The following is a 23495-nucleotide window of genomic DNA, read 5'->3' on the forward strand; positions in this document are numbered from 1 at the left end:
TTAGTGGACATGGAGAGAGGGCTGTAGATTTTCTATGATTGGTACACTAGATGTATGTGGACCAATGTCTACGCAAGCCATGGGTGGATTTTCGTACTTCATTACTTTCATAGATGATAGATCTAGATTCGGATATGTGTATTTGATGAAACACAAGTCTGAAGCCTTTGAAAAGTTCAAAGAATATAAACATGAAGTGAAGAAACAAACCAAACACAGTATTATAACTCTTCGATCAGATCGAGGTGGTGAATACTTGAATGGAGAGTTTCTACATTATCTCAAAGAAAATGGTATAGTCTCCCAGTGGACTCCTCCATATACTCCACAGTTAAATGGGGTATCTGAAAGGAGAAATCGAACTTTGTTAGATATGGTTCGGTCCATGATGAGCTATGCGAATCTTCCAGTATTCATATGGGGTTATGCATCGAACACCTCAGCATATTTACTGAATAAGGTGCCTTTCAAATCTATTCCTCAAACACCATATGAGATATGGAAAGAAAGGAAACCGAGTCTTAAACACGTTAAGATTTGGGGATGTCCAGCTTATGTCAAGAAAGTTGACCCAAATAAGCTAGAATCTCGATCCGTAAAATATAATTTTGTGGGATATCCTAAAGAGACTTTGGGGTATTACTTTTACACCGATCATCGGGTGTTTGTCTCCATACATGCTACCTTCTTGGAAAAGGAGTTTATCCTTGAAGGAAACAGTGGGAGCAAAATTAAACTTGATAAAGTTCAAGAAGCACAAACTACTACGGATCAAGTGGAAACAACTGTTCCGATTGAACAACCTTCTGTGGAACAGCTCATTTGTAGGACAGGGAGAGTGTCTCGCCAACCTGAGAGGTATTATGGCCTTGTCATTGAGAATGGCAATGAGTTGTCAATCATTGATGATGACGACCCAGTGACCTATAATGAGGCTATGAGTAGTGTTGACTCAGAGAAATGGCATAGTGCCATGAAATTCAAAATGAAATCTATGTATACCAACCAAGTATGGACTCTGGTTGAGGCGTCTGAAGGTGTTAAGCCTATTGGGTACAAGTGGGTATACAAGAGAAAGATTGGAGAAGATGGCCAGGTGGAGACCTATAATGCCAGGCTCGTGGCAAAATGATTCAAACAAAGGCAAGGGATTGACTTTGATGAAACTTTTTCGCCTGTAGCCCTGTTAAAATCAATTCGGATTTTGCTTGCGATTGTTGCTTACTACGACTATGAGATCTGGAAAATTGACGTGAAAACGGCCTTCCTCAATGGGGAACTTGAGGAGGAAGTGTATATGACACTGCCAGAGGGTTTTGTTTCCAAGGGAAATGAACACCTAGTGTGTAAGGTGCTGCGAACCATATATGGTTTAAGGCAAGCTTCTCGTAGATGGAACATCCGTTTTGATGAGACAATCAAAGAGTTTGGTTTTATCAAAAAACATAGATGAACCATGTGTCTACAAGAAGGTTAGTGGGAGCGCGGTAACATTTCTTATATTGTATGTGGATGACATATTTCTTATAGGAAATGATATACCGATGCTACAATCAGTCAAAGTATGGCTATCAAAGAACTTCACCATGAAGGACTTGGGAGAAGCATCCTACATTCTCGGTATGAAGATCTATAGAGATAGATCTAGAAGAATGATAGGTCTTACCCAGGGTACATACATCCAGAAAGTGCTTAAAAGGTTTAGCATGGAAAACTCCAAAAGAGGTCTCATACCGATGAGCCATGAAGTGTCCCTTTCCGAAAAAAATGTCTCCTAAGTCACCTGAGGAAAGAGAGTGTATGAGTAAGATTCCTTATGCTTCAGCAATAGGATCTATCATATACGCGATGTTGTGTACAAGGCCTGGTGTTGCTTATTCAATTAGTGTGATGAGCAGATATCAGTCCAATCCAGGTGAAGACCACTAGAAAGTAGTGAAAAACATCCTTAAGTACTTGCGAAGGACTCGGGACATTTTTCTTGTTTTTGGTGGTGAATCTGAGTTGAAAATAGAGGGTTATACTGACTCTAGTTTTCAATCAGAAAGTGATAGCAAATCCATGTCAGGGTACGTGTTTACTCTGAATGATGGTGCAATTCAGATTATTGAAAGAGGAGATGTCAACGTCGAGAGAGTTGACACACATAACAACGTAGCAGACCCACTCACAAAGCCACTTTCTCAGAGTCACTTTGATCGTCATAAAGACAAGATGGGTATTAGATACCAGAGTGATTGGCTTTAGTACAAGTGGGAGATTGAAAGAGATATGTCCTAAGTCCAATCATGTATGAGGATTTATGAATAACTTTTATGTAATCTGTTTTGATTTTATTGATATTAATAAAAGGCTTATTTTGTTTTTATTACGGGCTCTATCTATTTAAATGTTTAAATAAGATATACCACAGTTTAGAGTAAAGCTTTTTATGGATTGTGATGAGATCATAATAATGAGACCTAAAAGATGATAACTCTAAACTTAAATAGTTCCTGGTCGTAGGATTACTAACTGGTAATTAATAATCCGCAAAGATCGGTACATACTATGCTTGCTTCATTATGAAGGATGTCTGTTCTCATAGACATTTGTGTGGTGACACTATAGCTAGTATGTAGGTGCTTATTATAGTATAAGTTCACTGAACATGACTCACACAGCTGAACAACTGATGGAGTTCACTCACGTGTCAGCAGTTGTTCACATAGTGATAGTTGTACAAGTATCCTTAGACTTGAGGTCATCATAGTCATCTTGTGTGCACTGAACTATGCTTTGGTTTAGTTCTTAGCCTCAAGGGACAATTATAAGGGCTCTATTGGGTATAGGAATTTGTACACGAAGATAGTGTATGATCAATAAAGGATCTACCCCTTTCAGTGTAGGAAGAGAATGTTCAATGCTGATCCACTTATGTTAGTTCAGGAATCTCTGGCCAGAGTGAATGAAATAAGAAAAGAGTTTCTAATTTACATTAAATAGAACTAAGCATAGTGAATGGGAAAGCAAGTGATTAAATAAGATAGGCTTGACACAAGTTTCATGCCTTGTATTTAATCGTGACATTGCAGGGTAGAAGGAATTAATTGTACAGTAACTACTCACTGAATAGGTTCTTGGTATTCTAAGCAGTGAATTCGTATTATCCGGATAGTTGCGATATGCTGAGAAGTATCCCTCACGATGTAGAATAAATATGATTAATTAATTAATCATATTTAATGAATTAGAGAATTTATATAAATAATGATAAAATAGTTTTGTTATTATTTATTTCTACTACAGGCTTAATATTGAACCTACAGGGTCACACCATAAAAAAGAATGATTTAATGGTGGAGGAATTAATTAATAATGGCTGATAATTATTTATTTATGAAATAAATAATTAATTGGCAAATTTAATAATTGATTAAATGAGATTTAATTGATTATAAATTAATTAAGAAAAGGTTCTTAATATTATTAATTAAGAATTTAATTTTTGGAAATTAAATCAAGTGAGAGAATTATTTCTAAAGAGTTTAGAAAAAGGATTAATAATTAAAAGGTGTTTTAATTATTAGTGAGAATAATAAAGGGTTAATAATAATAATATTTTATGGGAAAATTTTCAGCTGAAAATTTTGCCTATAAATATACTATTATAAACCCTATTTTTGCCTCAACTAAAAAGATTTCCAAAACCCTAATTTTCTCCATCTCCTTCTCCTTCATTACGTCGTTTTCTTGGTGGATACCGGTGGAGTGCTTCACACTTGAGGAGCAGCTGCTAAGGATCTCCGTTCATCGTTCTTGGATCGCTATTAAAGACCTCCATCTTTCCATTAATATAAGCTTCTTAAGGTAAACATACTGAACTACGAATTAAATATTATTTTTCACATGGATCCTGCAGAGGGTTTCGGTTTTTTTAAGATTAAATTTACGTTTTCGCTGCGTTTATGTGCTAAAAACCCTTCAATTATTATATACATTAGTATTTTGTATACCTTTGCCTTTATTATAGCTCGTTGACAGAAAATTACTCTTATAGTTAGGAGTGTAATTTTGAGAGTAATTTGGCCTTCCATTTGAGTTAAAGACTCTTTGTTGATTATTTGATTTGAGGAAGCCTTTTCCGTATCTTTGAGCTTTGCTTTGAAGCACATGACGTAGTTGTCTCGTAAGTAAAGCAATTTCGCTTTCATCGAGATTTTGGATTTCTTTGTTTAATTCATCATCGTTTTCTTCTTCATCTATTAGTATGGATTTTAAAGCCATATTTTTCTTTTTATCTTCCACTTTTGGAATGACTTTTTCTTGTAGATTATCTTCTTCGTATGCACGAAGATTTCCAAATAGATTATCTATTTTGTAATCATTGAGATTGTGCATCTCTTTGATTGTGGTTACTTTAAACTTCCAACTTGGAGGTAATGATTTAAGAACTCTTCGGTTCTTTTCATTTTGTGTATAACTCTTTCCGAGTTGAGACAGTTCAGCGAAAATACGAGTGAATCTAGTTTCCATGTCGATGATATTTTCTTCTTCTTGGAGTTTAAAGTTCTCGTATTCTTGGATCAAAGTGTCCATTCGAGAATCTTTAATATCCGTGGTTCCTTCGTAGGTAACAACTAATTTATCCCACATTTCTTGTGCTGACTTGCACAATTATTTACTCTTTTATATTCTTTTTTAGCAAGTGCACTTGTGAGTACCATTTCTGCCTTAGCAGCTATATTCATTCTTTCTTCCTCTATTGCGTTATATTCACTAACCTTGTTTTCGATGATGATGTCATCAACCGTTTTGGTAGGAATAACGACTCCATCTTTTATGGCCATCCAAACTCTGACTCCTTGAGATCTAGCATAGATACGAAACCTCGTTTTCCATGTTACAAAGTTGGTGCCGTCAAATAGAGGAGGGCGAGAGCTAGATAGACCTTCACCACAGCCGATGGTATTTAGATACGCCATTTCGGATCACTTTTTGTTGTGCCTGTAAATCTGCAAATCACTTAACAAATACGTTAAAAAGCACTGCTCTGATACCAATTATTAGGTCCCGTAAAAGCGTTATTTTAAGCTAAAAGGGGGATTGAATAGCTTAATTACCAATTTAAAAATTATTATGGTATTTTAAAAATATTTATCCCGTTTTAAATATTTTACCGATGCAGATTATGTATGCGGAAATAAAACACAAGGAAGAAAATACCACACGGGAGATTTATCCTGGTTCGCGATGGCGTAACCTCTAATAGATTCGCTTACCCCTATGTGCAGTCCCCGAGCTCCTCTCGAGGACCCGAGTTTTTCCCTTAAAATAACCTTGCTCCTTACGTAGGAGGAGAAGCCTTTACAACCCCACAAATACTTGTCTTGGTGCGTAACTCCGGGTTACCACCTCAAAATAAATGTGTAACCTACACAACCTATCTTAGACAATAACACCCTATTATTTCTTCAAAGTTGATGTAGAACCCTTGGTGTAGTCTTTCTCCTTCTAATCTTTTGCCGGTCTTGGATCTCAGTAGTTGGTATTGGGTCTTTCCTCTTCCTCACGGTACGAAGACTACTAACTCCCCGTTAGTACGTCTAGGACTTGGGTCTTAGAACGAGAATCACCTCACTATACTTCACCTCACTGCAAAACGAAGAATACAATATCTATGAAACAATACCCATTATAGATAAAAAGAGTTTGGACTAGTAATACACTTAACTAGACCGGATTAAGAACAAATATTCTTAAAAGAATATTAACGTAAACTTTTCTTCAGATTAAGTGAATGTTAAAGTATACTTGGTATTACTTCATTTCGAATAATATATCTTATTTCTGAAGTAATAAATATATCAAGTCCTTGGTGAAGCGTTATAGCTTTCGGATCTTTGATAAAATAATGTCTCGTTTAATATAGTCGTGTGTAGACTTTTATAAATCGAGAGCGTTACATTTATTCTTTAACTATTTGGCCGAGAAAATAAAAGTTGTGTAATTTAAACACAATATATCAAAACAATATAAGAGCAGAGTTTAAATTATATTAGCACAATTTATATGTGTATATATATAATACAATATAAGCTTTAAGTTTTTCCCACGAAACACTAAAGGTGCTAGTAAGGGAAGTTGCTTAATTCTTATACGATTATATATATACTTATATTTACTAAAAAGCTTTAAGATTTTCCCACGAAACAATAGAGGTGCTGGTAAGGGAATTCACTTAAATCTTTTAACTAAATATAATAAATATGTATATATAGATATATATAATATAAGCCTTAAGTTTTCCCACGGAACATTAAAGGTGTTAGTAAGGGAAGTCGCTTAAGTCTTGTTAAACAATTATAACGAATATATCAATATATGGCCAAAATAAGTGCATTTAAGTTTAAAGAATAAAATGCTAGCTTTGTAATTTAATTCCCATGAAACACTAAAGGTGCTAGTTAGGAATATTAACCAAGCGTTGTTTAAATTATCACTTCGTGCTAGAAGTGTATAATTTGTAGAAAACAATCCTTGTACGGATTTATTTTTCATTAAGTTATTCTATATAAGAGCTTGTACAGATGAATAGAAGGTGTTACTAAGCTTCTTATATGAATATTAAGAGTGGTCGGTTAAGACTCGGATGGAAGCTAAGAGGTTTACCACTTTTAAAAGATGAACGGAAATGTTCACCGGAAAAGTTCGTTGGAAAAATTCGCCGGAGGTTCGGCCGGATTTTGGCTTGTTGGTCGAACTTGGGCAGCCCTTCGGGATGCAAGGAAGTGGTATGGATGAGCTTTTGTTGGGACGATAGAGCTTGGTTGGTGGAACTAAGCTTGAAGATCAAAAACCTTGATATATGATATATATTTGTAAGAGAGAAGGTTTTTGAGATGAAGTATTTGGGTTTGGATATTAGAGAGTATGTAGATAGAATTCTTCTTGAAAATGGCCAACAATTATTTAGCTCTGAGCTTATATGAAAAATGGTGGGGGGTGGGTGTTTATTTATAAAAGGAGTTAGTTGAAGGGAGTGGTTGAGATTGAGTTAAATTGAATGGTGGATGAATAGAGTGGTGTGGATTGATGACATGGAGGATAAGGTGTGTTAGTTTGCAACTTTCATATAGGATAAATAAGAAAAATCCCAGCAACTATTAATTATATAATAATAGATTTTAGCTTTTTCAATTAATCATTAATTACTTTGTTAATTAAGTAATTAGCACCATTAAATATAGTGACTTTGAAAACCCTTTAATAAATACAACCAAAAATATTATAATTACCTAAATATCATAAAATGATGATCTGCAAGTTTTGGTCAATTTTGGTCAAAGGTAGCTTGGTCAAACGCTCGGTCAAAATCTTGGTCAACACCCAGAAAAAAATCACACCCGGACAAAATTTCTTAAAAATTACGAAACTTTAACCATGCATAGAAAATACCATTTAAGTGGCAAATCTTAAGTTTCAAGATTTTCTAGCAAGTGGAAGTATTTTATTTGGATTTAAAACAATTAAATCAAGATTCGGTTCTAAATAAAATATGAAAGATCTTTTATGAAAACATATAGACATTGTTGGCTTAGTTTGGGCTAAAATAAATACTTAGAACATATTTCCTTAAGTATAAAATATTTTAAGAGTGTGGGAAATATTTTTTAAGTATTTAAAACTATTTTCTCTGATAAATATTATATTTGAGATACGAGAGAAAATTACTTGGAAAAATATGAGGCGGGGGATAAAATGAGATATTAATATTCTTTAATAAAATATTAATTTCTAAGAGTGTAAAAATATATCTTTGAATTTATAAATATTTTATGGAGCAAAAGATATATATTTTATTCCTTTTAAAACCATCTGTTTTTGAAATAAATTTAGCACGGGCCTTCTAAAGAATATCCAAGTTCTGATATTCCTTTTTCAAACTTGTTGCCTTATTAATATTGCAAGAGAGCCTAAGAAAAATCATTCTTCCGATAGTTCTTTTATAATCTCATTGCTTTGGAGTATATTCCTTTAAAATATATATTTTTGATTTTCAGCAAATTGGAATAACTCTTGTATTTATATTTAAAATATAAATACACTTTGAAAAACATGTTTCAAAATATTTTGCTAGATATGGCTTTTCACTTTTGATTATGTCAATTAAATTCATGCCTATTTGGAGAGGATATACGTGTAATAAATTTTGAGTTAAATTATGCAAATACCAAAATAAATAATTAGTCGAAGATGTCCTTTCAATAACTATTTAAGCGCAAGTTATTCATTATGATTACACAGGGCAAGTAAAACGGTTAGAGTTACCCACTAATCATGCATACAATACATGAACCTATGCTAGCATGGCAAGTTCTAAATCTCAAGATTCACTGTCGCTTCACAAGAGATTAACACGCTATCTTATATGTTCGCGACGCATATAAGACGAATAAGCACAACCTATGCTAGATATCATACAATCACCACATACCAAGGTATTAAACAATTAACTAAAGAAATCCATAGTAAATCCGCTATGAACCCATGATCACGATTAGCCCATGATAGAACTCATCATCACCATGGGTTCATATGAAAACATGATATTAACACAACGATGTAAACTAATAAAAGTACTTAATAAAAACAGAGTACGTCACAAGAGTATTAAGGTTCAAAGAGTAAATAAAACTAGCATCCACTTTTACAACAAATTAAAAGAATCACAAGATAAACGTATGCTTACTCTTCTTCGTTGTTGCGTGCTAGAACAGTCTTCTTAATCTTCCCTCCTTGTTACTTGTTCTTCAAAACGTCTCCCAAGATTACTTATATAAGATTCCATAAGAAACAGCAGTCGCAGAAGCCCAATAGAACTCGAATTAGAAATTCTAAAATCTCAAATTCCGTCCCCAGGCGGCCGCCTCCAATCTCCACGCGGGCGCCTGCTCACCAGGCGGTTGCCTGCTCTTTCCAGGCGGGAGCCTGCATGTCGTTTGGAAAATTCTCAAGTTTGCTTCTGATTTTGCTGAATTCTTCGCACAATTCCCCGCAACTGATTCCAAGTACTTCCCTAGGCTTATTTCGATGAAATTCTCTTGTACAAACAAGTGACACCTTGAAATGCAAAAACACTCGAAAATGCATTAAATACACAAAATACTCGAGTTCAAGACACCAATTCAAGCCATTACGAGACACTCTAAGTGGTATAAAATGCCACTTATCACACCCCCAAACTTAAATCGATGCCTGTCCTCAAGCAGCACAGACTTAAACTCAGAATAAAATATGCATGAATATAAACTACATGAAATACAGCGATCCCCATCGCGATGACTAAACCAATCAACATATGACATATCAAAAAATGCAACTAGGCGACTAAAGATCAATCAAACCACGAAAGATAACATACAACTAGAAACGTGGTGTGTGCGAATGCTTAAAAGATATGCTTCGAAACTAGATCAATCATCATAACTTCATTATCCTCAAGGCAATCACAAGATTATACGGAGAATATATTCTAGACACAAAATGACCTATAACACTTCAAGATCATTGGAGTTTATTACGGAATCATGCTTTTATTCAACACATAACAAATGCTTATTTGATTATGCAATGAGTGAGGTCCACAAAAGACTTATGCAATGTCATCCATTTAGCGAGCGTTAGGTTAGCGGATCCCAGACTATAAAAGCATTAGGTCACTAGGTACAAAGTCCCCTAAGAACTTAATAACTCAGATACCAAAGAGCTCACTCGTGATCAATTATGCATTAAACCATGTTTTTTTTCTTTTTTTTTCTATTTATTTTTTTCTATATATTTTTTTCTATATATTTTTTTCAATTTCTGAGCAAGTGCATTTCACTCTATCTTACTCAACCCTAGACTACTCGTATACAATACGAGCCGACTACTAGCCATTTGACGCCTAGCCACAACTAGCAATGACTTTCAATTTTTACTCCAATTTTATCTTTTCATGCTTTTTATCATTAAGAGCCTATCATACATTCTAAGCATAAGCAATAGATTAACCTCAAAAACCATCAAATCATGACAACAATCTAGTCCTTTAGCATACTCTAAGACTTTGTTAAAATTACAAGTGTTTCTAGAATGCATGCCAACCTAACAAGATTCAACATCACTCTAACGCTATCACTACACTTGTATCAATATCACATATCAATCGATAAAGCAACACAAAAGGGATCATGGTAAATGCATGAGCTATATGACATGATAAATAAAGCTATAAAATAAAAAAAACTATATGGAAAAATATGCAACTATATGAGCTAAAATGAAAATGCAACTACATGACACATACACACAAATATGTTCCTTAACTACCACCCCCAAACTTAAAATCTTTACTGTCCCTAGTGAAGGTAATAGAAAGGAACACAGGGTATACCTACTCAGAAGAATCATCATCATCATCACCCTGAGAGGGTGGAGTGTAAGGAGGTGGATAAGCAGAATCCTCACCAAAAACGGGCCACTGGATGTCAGCTCCAAAGCCTCTAAATACAGTCCCAAGCGCTAGGGTGAGCTCTTGCGCAAACCTACTCTGCGACTCATACATCACATCCATCCTCCTCGAAAGCCTCCTGTACTGGACATCATCCAATCCTGAACCATCTCCTCCCTGGCCTCTGGAAGAACCTGCCTCCCCCAGTGCCTGACCGGGCCTAACCATGGTAGCACCAGCTGCTGGACGTCCTCCTGGAAGGTGATATCCCAAACCATGTAACTCGGGCTCTCCACCCATCCACTCCTGCATCGCATTCAGCGTCGTTGAATCAATAGGAGTGGCCGACATCTGCAGCTGCTCATAAGAAGGCCAGTGGACTCCAATAGCCTTGCACAACTTTGTGACAATAGAGGCATAGGGGATATTGTACTGCGACTTCCCCCTCAAAAGCTTCAAAATCCCTTGGTAGATAAACTCACCAAGGTCCACATAATACTCCTTATTCAGAATCCCCCACAACAACCTGGCTCTCTCAACTGTAACCTCATGTGCATGCGAAGAAGGAAGAATATTAGCACAAATAAATGCATTCCATGCACGAGTATACCTATTCATGCTGACAGCAGGAAAAGAACGATAATCGTTGGATCCCCTCTTAAACTTCCACACCGTGCCTCGCTGACATAGAGTAGCAATAATCAAATCTGAGTCAAAATCCTCAGGGGCCTTTTCATTCCAATTCTCCTCTTGGGGTTTCCTTTGTCGTTGCCCAATAACCCGGCGAATCGCCTCTGGCTGATAGTCAACAGTAAGCCCACGAACAATAGAATACCCATTCTTCTCGGCCTTGGCATTCGCATAGAACTCGTGAACAACACTCATCGGTACAGCCTCAGGTGACTCGCAGAAAGTAATCCAACCCTTCTCTGTAATCATCGGCAATAACTCACCATCCCTTCCCGAAGGCAAGAACCCCCTCTCCTTTATAATCGGCTTAGTCAGAAGCTTAACATACTCCTCCTCAGCAGCCCTATCCACCAATCGGGGCCTCGCAGTAGTACTCCTTGAAGAATCAACAGTCGGAATGGTGCTACTGCTCTCTACAGTTCGAGATCCCTTTGGGGCCATTGAAACTGAGAATAAGAGTTGGAGAGTTCTGTTTTGTGTGTAGGAAAGGGTTTGAGAGTTGAAAGTATAATGGATGTATATGTATGAGGTTATATGTATATATAGGGTAGGCTTAGGGTTAGAATTGGATTAAGAGTTGGATAGTGGTTAATTTGTAGGGAGAATTCGTGGGTAATGGGGTAATGGTGCTGTGGTTTTATGTTTTTGTTGTTTTTCTGTTTTTTTTATAAGGCTGAAACGAATTTTTTAAAACTCAGGTCCGCAGGCGGTCGCCTGATACCAGCAGGCGGGTGCCTGCAAGCACGCGGCATCCTGGTCCTAGCAGGCAGGCGTCTGCAAGGTCACTGGATTTTTTTTCTGCCCTCAATTTTTTGATTTTTTTGGGTTTTTGGATAGAGTACTAAATTCTAAGGGTTCCTATGGTCTCATATCTTGGGTTGCCTCCCAAGAAATGCTTCTTTTACGTCATTAGCTTGACGTAGAGTGTTGCGATCAAGTTGACAATAAAACAGCACTAACCACTTCCCAGTTTGCATATCCCCATAATAGTGCTTCAATATCTGACCATTTACTTTGAATTCTTGGCCCGGATCATTCTCAAAAATCTCCACCGCTCCATGTGGAAACACAGTTTTGACGATAAATGGTCCAGACCACCTTGATTTCGACTTTTCAGGAAAAAGTCGGAGACGAGAGTTGAATAGAAGAACTTGTTGCCCCGACACAAATGACTTAGGAGATAGCTTCCTGTCATTCCACCTTTTTACTTTCTCCTTGTACATTTTGTTGTTTTTGTATGCTTGAAGTCGAAATTCATCAAGTTCATTTAACTGAAGCATTCGCTTCTTCCCAGCTGCATCTAGATCAAGGTTTAACTTCTTCAATGCCCAATAAGCCTTATGCTCAAGCTCAACAAGTAAATGACATCCCTTACCATAGACAAGTTGAAATGGGGACATCCCAAATGGAGTCTTATATGCTATTCTATAAGCCCAAACAGCTTCATCGAGCTTCAAAGACGAATCTTTCCTTGACGAACAAACAACTTTCTCTAGAATGCGCTTGATCTCTCTATTAGACACTTCAGCTTGACCATTAGTTTGCGGATGATAGGCAGTAGCGATGCGATGATTCATATTGTAGCGCTGCATCATATGTGACCCTTCATCACTTATGATAACTCGTGGCATTCCAAACCTTGTGAATATCTGCTTATGAAGAAAACTCAACACTACCTTTGCATCATTACTTGGCAGAGCCTTGACTTCTACCCATTTCGAGACATAATCGACTGCCAGCAAGATGTACTAATTATTACAGGACGAGATAAATGGTCCCATGAAATCGATTCCCCAAACATCGAAGACCTCAACTTCAAGTATCACATTCAAAGGCATCTCATCCTTTCTGGTAAGATTCCCAACTCTTTGGCAACGATCACACCTTAAAATGAACTGATGTGCATCCTTAAACAACGTAGGCCAGAAAAAACCTGATTGAAGAATACAAGCTACTGTCTTTTTACCACCATAATATCCACCATAAACTGTGGAATAACAGTCTCGTAATATCCCCTCCGTCTCACAGAATGGGATACATCTCCTAATGATCTGGTCAGCTCCTTGTCTAAACAAATATGGTTCATCCCACATGTACCACTTCACCTCATGCAGAAACTTCTTCTTATAAGCCACATTCATATTAGGAGACATTATACTGCTAACAAGATAGTTCACAATGTCTGCAAACCATGGCTCTTCCTCTTGAATTGCGAATAACTGCTCATCCGGAAAAGATTCGTTGATCAATGTCTTATCATATAAAGTAGAATCGGGATTATCCAATTTAGAGAGATGGTCAGCTACTTGATTTTCAGTACCTTTTCGATCCTTGATCTCTAACTCAAATTCCTGTACCAAGAGAACCCAACGAATAAGTCTAGGCTTCGAATCCTTCTTTGAGACCAGATAACGGATGACAGCATGATCAGTGAATACTGTCACCTTTGTCCCAAGTAGATATGATCAAAATTTCTCAAAACCAAAAACTATAGCCAAGAGCTCCTTCTCAGTAGTGGTGTAGTTCAGTTGAGCTCCATTTAGTGTCTTATTAGCATAGTAGACCACATGAAAGATATTAGACTTTCGCTGCCCAAGAACTGCTCCCACAACATAATCACTTGCATCACAATCATCTCAAAAGGTTCTCTCCAATCAGGTGCCATAATAACTGGTGCAATGATTAAACTCTTCTTGAGAGTCTCAAATGCTGCCAAGCATTCATCATCAAATTTGAAAGGCACATCTTTCTCGAGCAAGTTACACAACGGCTTAGAAATCTTAGAGAAGTCCTTGATGAAATGCCTATAAAAACCCGCATGACCAAGAAAACTACGTATTTCTCTTCTTTGTTGTTGCATGCTAAAACAGTCTTCTTAATCTTCTCTCCTTGTTACTTGTTCTTCAAAATGTCTCCCAAGATTACTTATATAAGATTCCACAAGAAACAGCAGTCGCAGAAGCCCAATAGAACTCGAATTAGAAATTCCAGAATCTGAAATTTCAACCCCAGGCGGCCGCCTCCAATCTCCACGCGGGCGCCTGCTCACAGGCGGTCGCCTGCTCTTTCCAGGTGGGCGCCTGCATGCCTTTTGGAAAATTCTCAAGTTTGTATCTTATTTTGCTGAATTCTTCACACAATTCCCCACAACTGATTACAAGTACTTCCCTAGGCTTATTTCGATGAAATTCTCCTGTACAAACAAGTCATACCCTGAAATGCAAAAACACTCGAAAACACATTAAATACACAAAATACTCGAGTTCAAGACACCAATTGAAGCCATTACGAGACACTCTAAGTGGTATAAAATGCCACTTATCATACCCTCATAGTGAGTTCACCTTTTTGAACATCTATCAAGGTATGGCATGTAGCCAAGAAAGGTCTTCCCAAGATTATGGGAATCTTCTTATCTTTCTTGAAATTCAGAATGATAAAATCTGCAAGAAAGATGAGCTTGTCCACCTTTACTAGCACGTCCTCCACGATGCCTCGTGGGTATATAATCGAACGATCATCCAATTGTAGAGACATGTAGGTGGGCTTCGGATCAGGAAAATTCAGCTTTCTGAAGATAGACAATAGCATCAGATTGATGCTTGCTCCCAAATCGCAAAGGCACTTATCAAATGACAACTTGCCAATGGAACAAGGAATGGTGAAGCTACCTGGATCCTTAAGCTTTGGAGGTAACTTTTACTGTAGCACGACACTGCATTCTTCCGTTAGAGCAACAGTATCAAGATCATCCAGTTTCACCTTCCTTGAAAGAATAATTTTAATGAATTTCACATAACTAGGCATTTGCTCCAGGGCCTCAGCAAAAGGTATGTTGATGTGAAGTTTCTGGAACACCTCCAGAAACTTACCAAATTGCTTGTCCAACTTTTGTTTTTACAATCGCTTAGGGAAAGGTGGTGGAGGATAGAGTTGTTTCTCCCCTGTATTACCCTCAGGCAGAGTGTGTTCAACAGTAATCTTCCTTGGTTCCCCCTCTTTCTCCTTTTGCATTCCTTCTTCGTCTACAATTTTAACTTCTCCATCCTTTTCTTTTTCAGCATCAGCAACTTTTCCGGACCTTAAGGTGTCAGCCTTGACTTGCTCTTTAGCTTCCTTCCTGCCTGACACTTCAGTATCGCTGGGAAGTGTGCCAGGTTGACGATTGAGCAAGGCATTGGCTATTTGTCCAATTTGATTTTCCAAGGTCTTGATACATACAGCCTGACTTTTGCACAACAGCTTTAACTCCTCGAAATCAGCACTAGAAGGTGGAGCAGCACCTCCTTATTGAGGATATTGTTGCCTTTGAGCATATTGCTGAGGTTGCTGGAATCCAGGTGGATTAAACTGTTTATTTGCAGCCTGCTGATATGGTTGCTGAACAGCATCCTGATTATTGCTCCAGCTGAAATTGGGATGATTTCTGTTATTAGGATAATAAGTAGCGGGCACAAGATGCTGCGATCTCTGAAAATTGTTCACATACTGAACAGATTCATTAACAAAAAAACACCGATTCGTAGTATGAGAGCCTGCACAAAGCTCACAGACAATAGCTATTTGATTGACTCCATAGTTGGCTAAAGAATCGACCTTCATAGACAACGCTTGGAGCTGCGCTGCAATAGCTGTAGCTGCATAAACTTCCAGAATACCTGCTACCTTCCCAGGCATCATCCTTTGAGTTGGGTTTTCATACTCGTTTGCAGCCATAGTTTCAATGAGATTATAAGCCTCAATATAGCTTTGGCCCACAAGGCGCCTCTAGAAGCTGCATCGAGCATGGGCCGAGATTGGGCCCCCAAACCGTTGTAGAAACCATAGATCACCATCCAGTCAGGCATACCATGATGTGGACACTTTTTCAACATTTCCTTGTAGCGCTCCCAAGTCTCGCACATAGATTCTCCTTGTTGTTGCGCAAACTGAGTAAGAGCACTCCTCATAGCTGCAGTTTTGGCCATTGGATAAAACTTTACCAGAAACTTTTGCGCAATCTTCCCCAGTCGTGATGGACCTAGCTGGTAAATAATGTAACCAGTTCTTAGCCTTGTACCTCAGAGAGAACGGGAAAAGCTTCAGCTTGATAGCCTCATTAGTAACACCATTATATTTGAAAGTACTACAGATCTTGACAAAATTCCTGATATGTATGTTGGGATCTTCAGTCGCAGCACCTCTGAAAGAAACAGAATTCTGCACCATCTGAATAGTGCCCAGCTTGATTTCAAAAGTATTGGCCTGAATAGCCGAATGAATGATGCTTGACTGAATGTCATCAATTTTAGGCCGAGAAAAGTCCATAAGAGCTGGATCAATTGGAACTAGACGATCACCCATTGTTACAGGTTCTTTCTTTTCACTCTCTTTATTCGAATTTTCAAAAACTATCTTCTCCGGAAAGTCAAGAGTTGTATTTATTTCCTCAGCCGTATCTAGATTTCTCTTGCGGGTGCGAGAACGTGTTTGCATAAACGCTCGCTAGAGTACCTGAAACACAACCAGAAGCAGTAAGTAACAAGTCTTAATCAATGAATCCTAATGACCACTGATGGCAAGTACATAAACTAAACAAATTAATACCGAGTCCCCGGCAGCGGCGCCAAAAACTTGTTAGGCACAAATCATGAGCTAAATAATTCACGCAAGTCTACGCGTTCGCAAGTAATATTGAATGATTTCTAGTTCGTTCCCACAGAGACTCTGATTAATTATATTTAATTAACACTTACTCACCAATGTATGATTATTCTTCAATGTCAAGATAATAACAATTAAAGTTGATTAACTAATATTAACTATGAGAATTAAACACATGAATTAACAATATTAAACACACATGAGGTCATAACTTCATTACTACTTCATTCAATAGTTATTGTTATTACCCTTAGCATGTAATGGTGATGATATTAATCGAACAACACGAAACTGATAAACGCCAACTTTCGTTGTACGAATACCATTCTACCAAGCATCCACAATTAAGATAGAAGTTGAATAGGCATCAATTATGTTGAGACCCTATATGTCTACAGAATTTGACAACATAACGATTTAAGCGCAAGTTATTCATGATGATTACACAGGGCAAGTAAAACGGTTAGAGTTACCCACTAATCATGCATACAATCCATGAACCTATACTAGCATGGCAAGTTCTAAATCTCAAGATTCATTGTCGCTTCACAAGAGATTAATAGGCTATCTTACATGTTCGCGACGCACATAAGACGAATAAGCACAACCTATGTTAGATATCATACAATCACCATATACCAAGGTATTAAACAATTAACTAAAGAAATCCATAGTAAATTCACTAAGATCCCATGATCACAATTAGCCCAAAATAGAACTCATCGTCACCGTGGGTTCATATGAAAACATGATAATAACACAACGATATAAACTAATAAAAATACTTAATAAATAATGAAGTACGGCACAAGAGTATTAAGGTTCAAGTATAAAGAAAACTAGCATCCACCGTTATAACGAATCAAAAGAATCACAAGATAAACATATGCTTCCTCTTCTTCGTTGTTGCGTGCTAAAACGGTCTTCTCGATCTTCTTGCCTTCACTCTCGATAAAGAAAACGTCTTCCCAAAAGGTTTATATAATAGCCCAAGACAACCAGCGCTAACAGAAGTCTAATTGAACTCGAATTAATCAATTCCAGAATCTGAATTTACGCACCCAGGCGGCCGCCTCCTTCTTCCAGGCGGGCGCCTGCTACTAGGCAATCTCCTGCTCCCATCAGGCGGGCGCCTGCAAGCTCTCTAGAAAATTCCTATTTTTGCTTCTATTTTTGCTGAATTCTTCGCACATCAACCCGGGACTGATTCCAAGTACTTCCTTAGGCTTTATTCGATGAAAACACCCTATCTAAGCAAGTTATACCCTGAAATGCAAAAATACTAGAAAAACGTGTCAAATACACAAAATACTCGAGTTCAAGACACCAATTCAAGCCGTTATGAAACGCTCTAAGTGGTATAAAATGCCATTTATCATGCAGTTCTGGGAAACAAGAACACAAAAAGCTTCAATTTTCCTTAGTACTAGTAATCTCTTATGCAGATTATTGACTTGTTTGATTTAAAACACAACGGAGTTATAGATGTTTGATTTATTGATTTTTGACTTGTTTGACTTGTAGTAATATTTCATCCAGATGCTCCAGCATTTGACAAAATTGCTTGTAAGATTGATTTTCTAGATAAGCTAGAATGTATATGAGTACATATGTTAGTCAATCAATTTATACATGCTGAACAACCATATTTTGCAAGGTATTATTTTACGATTATAATTATTGGATTGTAATATATATGCTTTCTTCATAAATTACTAATTATGCAAATACATTGCTATGAAATTGTTGGATATCACTAAGTAATCAAAGAATCAAAAGGTTGAGTTGTGCAATAATTTATTTTAATTACTTATCGTAGGCAGGTTTATGTTAAGGCAATATAAGTATACTAAATGTGTTCCATTTTGTACATCATTTTGTGCTTGTGTTCATTTTGTGCTTGTGTGTACCTGCTCTTGTTCTGACATTTTTTGATACTAAATGTGTTTGATTCTTTTCATTAGGCAAGTGGATCTTCCATAATGAAAGATTATGCAAAGCACTGACCCCTTATGTAAAACCTTTTTCTTAATCTTTTATAAACTTAGCATTTCTTTAATTAGCTTATGTTGTAATAGTATTGAGTAAAATATGATGAATTTTGATTGCAGGTATGCGCTAGACGTGAATGTTGAGAGAGCAAAAGATGTTATTGTCCACAAGAAGCTATTGAATGTGGCGCATGACCCTACTACTAGAATTGATAGTTTAAGATTATTTATTTTTGTAAATTCAGTTTGTATGGTGATGGTGAAGGTAGTTATGTTATTTATGATAACTGATGTTATGGTTGGTGGATTGGTTGATTGTGTTGGTTTTAAGACTATGGTCTTATTTATGGGTATGCCAATTTACAAACAGTTCATTGTATTTTTTTGTAAAAGCGTTACAATAGGTCTTTATAGTGTTACTAATAATCAGTGTAAAATGTTGCAAAAAATACTAAAATGTTGCAAAAAATATTAAAAAACGTTGCAAAAGGGTTGCATCAATACCCCACATGTGGGGCCCACAAATATTGTACTGATAGCCAAAACCTATTGTAACACTTTTCAAGTCCTATTGTAACCCCAATGGTATTACAATAGCATGTTTCTGTAACGGATAACCAAGGGTTGCAATAGGGTGTCCTCGGGGTTGCAAAAAACTTTATTGCAACGCCTAAAATTGCAAACCCGAAAAAAGTCGCAATAGCCTTTTTTGGCCTTTAGCAACACTTTTTTGGCCTGTAGTAACGGTTTTTTAGGGTTGCAGAATCCAATCTATGGCGTAGTGGAATACACTGAGCCTGAGAAAGAAAAAGTCTCACTAGATAGTGGCTTGCAGCTAATTTTGATAGAGTCACTTGACAATATAATGTACAATAACATTGTCAACTGTGACACAGCTAAGAAAATTTGGGAAAAAATAGAGATCTTGTGTGAAGGAACAGAGGAGGTTAGGTCAAACCAAAGGAGAATTCTTGTTTCTTAGTATGAGGGGTTTATGGCTAAACTAAAAGAAGGAATCACTGAAGTTTTTGAAAGGTTCAATAAATTGATAAATGATTTGCAACTACATAATAAATATTATGAGGCTGAGGAGGTTAACCTAAAGTTTTTCCTAGCCATTCTTGACCATCTTGAACAGAAAATATTAGCCATTAGAGAAGGAAGAGATTTAAGCAGAATAACTTTGGAAGTTCTATATGGAATCTTGAAAACTTATGAACTTGAAATGATGCAACGAAAGTCATTAAAAGCACACCATGGTCATATTTTTGATGGTTCAAGTGCTTTAATTGTAAATGACAGAAAAAAGTGAAGATGAGCAAGATGATCAAGTTTCAGTTGTTCAAGCTATAGAACAGAAGAGCAAAGGACCTCAGAAACAAGTTGTGTTGGAACTAGAGGAAATTGAATATTATACCTTGGATGAGCTAGATGAAATGGACCAAATTATGGCATACTTGGATAGAAAGTTCTCCAACATAAGAGTCAAGAAGACAAGGTTTTTCAAAGGCAAGGGACAATCTTCCAACAGTAATAATTGGAAATGAAAAACTCAGTACAATTCAGTTAGCAAAGGTGGCTACAAAACAGGATATGTGGACAGATCAAAGATAAGGTGCTTCAACTGTGATGAGTTAGGTCACTTTGTTACTGAATGCAGAAAGCGTAAAAAGGTAAAGAAATACAAGGCATATCTTGAACTGGAAGCAAAGTATGAAGCTCTCTTGAAGAAGCAGTCTGGAAAAGCTTATATTGTAGAAGGAAAGAGTTGGGATGACAATGATGCTGATGATGAGGATGAAGAAGTTGGAAACTATGAACTAATGGCTTTTGAGCATGGAGAAGCATCCACTTCAAAATCAAAGGTACCAACTCTAACCACCATTGATTTAAATGCTAGTCAATATAAGGAGACTGTTGAAAAGATGAATGTGGAGATGTTCCATATACACACTAGCTTAGTAGCCGCTACTGAAGAAGTCTATAGGCTAACAAAAGCTAATGAGAAGCTCGAGAGTGAGAAGTAAAAGATGGATCTGCTGCTTTTGGAGCTTAAGTCAGTCAAGCAAGAAAGTTGTTATTCCCTAAAAATATAACAAGAATTACAGAAGGGGGGTTAAATGTAATTCTGACAATTTTTTCAGATTTTAAAGCAATTCTAACTTGATAAATATAACAGTGTTTGATTAGCAGTTGCGCGACATGAAAAGATGATAGAAATCGAAACACTAAGTAATAAAAACAAAAGCTTTTAAAACTTTCTATTGGATTTGAATGTATCCACCATATATATATCAGTTTGAGAACTCTGTGTAGCTTAAAATGGCTCACAGCTGCTTTACAAGTAGAATAAACAAACTACGGAGAAATTCTTGACAAATACAGCTTATTCTATCTCTCTTTTAAAATGTGTTTGCTTAGTTAAATGTTCTACTAGCTATACTTGATTTATATATCACCAATTTTACATGAAAATAAGACAAGATAATAAAATAAAACATATCTAGTCTAACTCCATGCTGCTTCACTACACTATTCCAGCATCTTTGAATATCTTCACAATTGCATAGAAATGGTAATGCTTCTTTGTTCTCAAAATCCTGCTTAACAGGCTACCACATTCCTTTTGCAAACACCCAACACATGTGACTGTGTTGTCACTGTCAACAGTTATTTGAATTTGATCATCCGTCGGGACTATGCTTGTCATCCGTCGGGAGCTTTGTTGATCATCCGTCGGGAGTCTTGTAGATCATCCGTCGGGTGTCTATTTGTCACTTGACTCCACTTCACTTATACAGAATTACAAGACATCTCATATTTACAATTAATCAACTTATTCTGTATATCAATCTAGTAGTCAACATGACTTACAAATCCCAAAGCAATCTACTTGACTTATACATGTTTGCAGAAATGTGCTACAGTTCTTATTATTACATAAGCTACTCACTCGATGGATGTTAATCTGTTATCCGTCGGGACTGTAAAGTTTATCCGTCGGGACTATATTAGATCATCCGTCGAGTGCTACAAAATACACTAAGTTAAATCTACTAAGGTGTTTGTTAAATCTACTAAGGTATTTTGTTTAGCTTATCATCAAATTTACAACATATTCCTAACAATCTCCCCCAATTTATGTCTACTGGAATTGTAGCCATAAATTAAGAGAAACTTGATGATAACAAAACACCCTAATAACACAGATTGAAAAGTAGTAGATAAAACTGATAAGTGCTATAATATTTACTAAAAATTGAACAAAGCAAAGTGTACAAAGAGTTGCTCACAACCATTATCAAGGTGCTCCTCTAGTCTGAGCAAATAAATCTATTTTCTTGATTGTCTGGATTTCTTCCCAAGCCTCCTGTTGTTCTCCTCTATTTGATTCTGGAGTTGTCTGTGGAATTCAAGTTCATCAGCTTCAGATAAATCCAACATTTCTTGCATTTCCAAAAGAGTCTCATTGCTAGAGATACTCAGTTGGTCATCCAGTCTTAAGAATCTTCTAACTCCCTTATCATCCATGAATTCCACCAGCCAATAAGGCCTCAAATGCACTCTCTTTCCTGTGAAGGGAATAGACAGAATTTTTGGAATTGCATCTTTGGCTCTATTACTCAATATCTCCTCTATTTTTTTAGGACTATTCTCCTTGCAGTCACATTAAATCCAAAGTTTTTCTTGAAGGATGAATAGACCTTTATCAGTACAGATTGGCTTTCTTGAAGAATCCTGTAAAGTGGCCATGTGATCTCTTTCCCTCCCTTATACTTGAACATTAGCCTTTCAGGAAGATGTCTTTAGGCATCAATCCCTCTTACTTCTTCCAATTCTTCCAAGTCGAGGTTTATTTCAGAGAACTCCTTGATATCATAGATGTATAAGAGATCTTCCTTGTTGACTGTGGGTTGAGATTTGGTTAGGGTCTTGGATCTAAGATTCACAGGCTTCACTTTTTTGATTGCTCTAGTCTTTGTTTTCTTTGGCTTATTGAAGATTGGAAAATTTAGTTCAGGAATTGGCAAACTATCCTAATCTACTGGCTCATTCTTTGGAATTATGGGCTCACCATGAATATTCCTAGTTGGATCCACCACCTTGAATTCTTCAAATACCACTAAGGGTTTGGATGTCTGAGTTGAAGTTGTAGACTTTTTGGGAATGTAGTCTTCCAGTTCCTCATCACTAAAGTCCAATTTTCTTATGGAGGGGAGCTTGTATCTGAATCTTCTTTTCTATTGTGGTTCCTGTTACATTTTCTGATCTTGAGGTTCAGCAATCACAGATGGTTGTGCAGAAATCTCAGTTGTAGTCTTCACAGCTTAAATTTTGGCCAAGATAGCAGCTTGCTCCTTCTTTTGTTTGAGCTTCTTAGCATCTAAGGTAGCTTGCTTCTTTTCTTGCCTGATTCTTTCCTTCGCTTCCTTTTTAGCTTCTACAAAATGAGGGTGTCCAGCCACTACACAGATTTCCTTACCATTTTTGTAGATCTTGGCAATCCTTCTTTTAAGTGATGAATCAGCTGGATCTTTCAAAAGTGCAATTGACCTAGCCAACAGCTTCTTCTCATCTGGCCTAGGTGTCTCATACACAATATCCATAAGATTTTTGTCAGAAAACTTTGAGTAGTTTCTTTTAGGCTTCAAGACCAGATTTGCCTTTGGAGACTTAATGCAAGAAGTTTGACCCTT

At 36.8% G+C, this 23495-nt stretch overlaps 1 non-coding gene across 1 annotated transcript; it reads left to right on the forward strand.

The window, feature by feature from the left end:
- Window positions 1-16009: 16009 nt before the first annotated feature.
- Window positions 16010-16116, forward strand: LOC141662947 (small nucleolar RNA R71). The gene has a single exon (XR_012551046.1). It is a non-coding gene; the product is annotated as a small nucleolar RNA R71 (small nucleolar RNA).
- The last annotated feature ends 7379 nt before the right edge of the window (window positions 16117-23495 follow it).

The sequence above is a fragment of the Apium graveolens genome, chromosome 5 (genome assembly GCF_009905375.1).
Source record: "Apium graveolens cultivar Ventura chromosome 5, ASM990537v1, whole genome shotgun sequence".
In the NCBI taxonomy this organism is placed as follows: Eukaryota; Viridiplantae; Streptophyta; class Magnoliopsida; order Apiales; family Apiaceae; genus Apium; species Apium graveolens.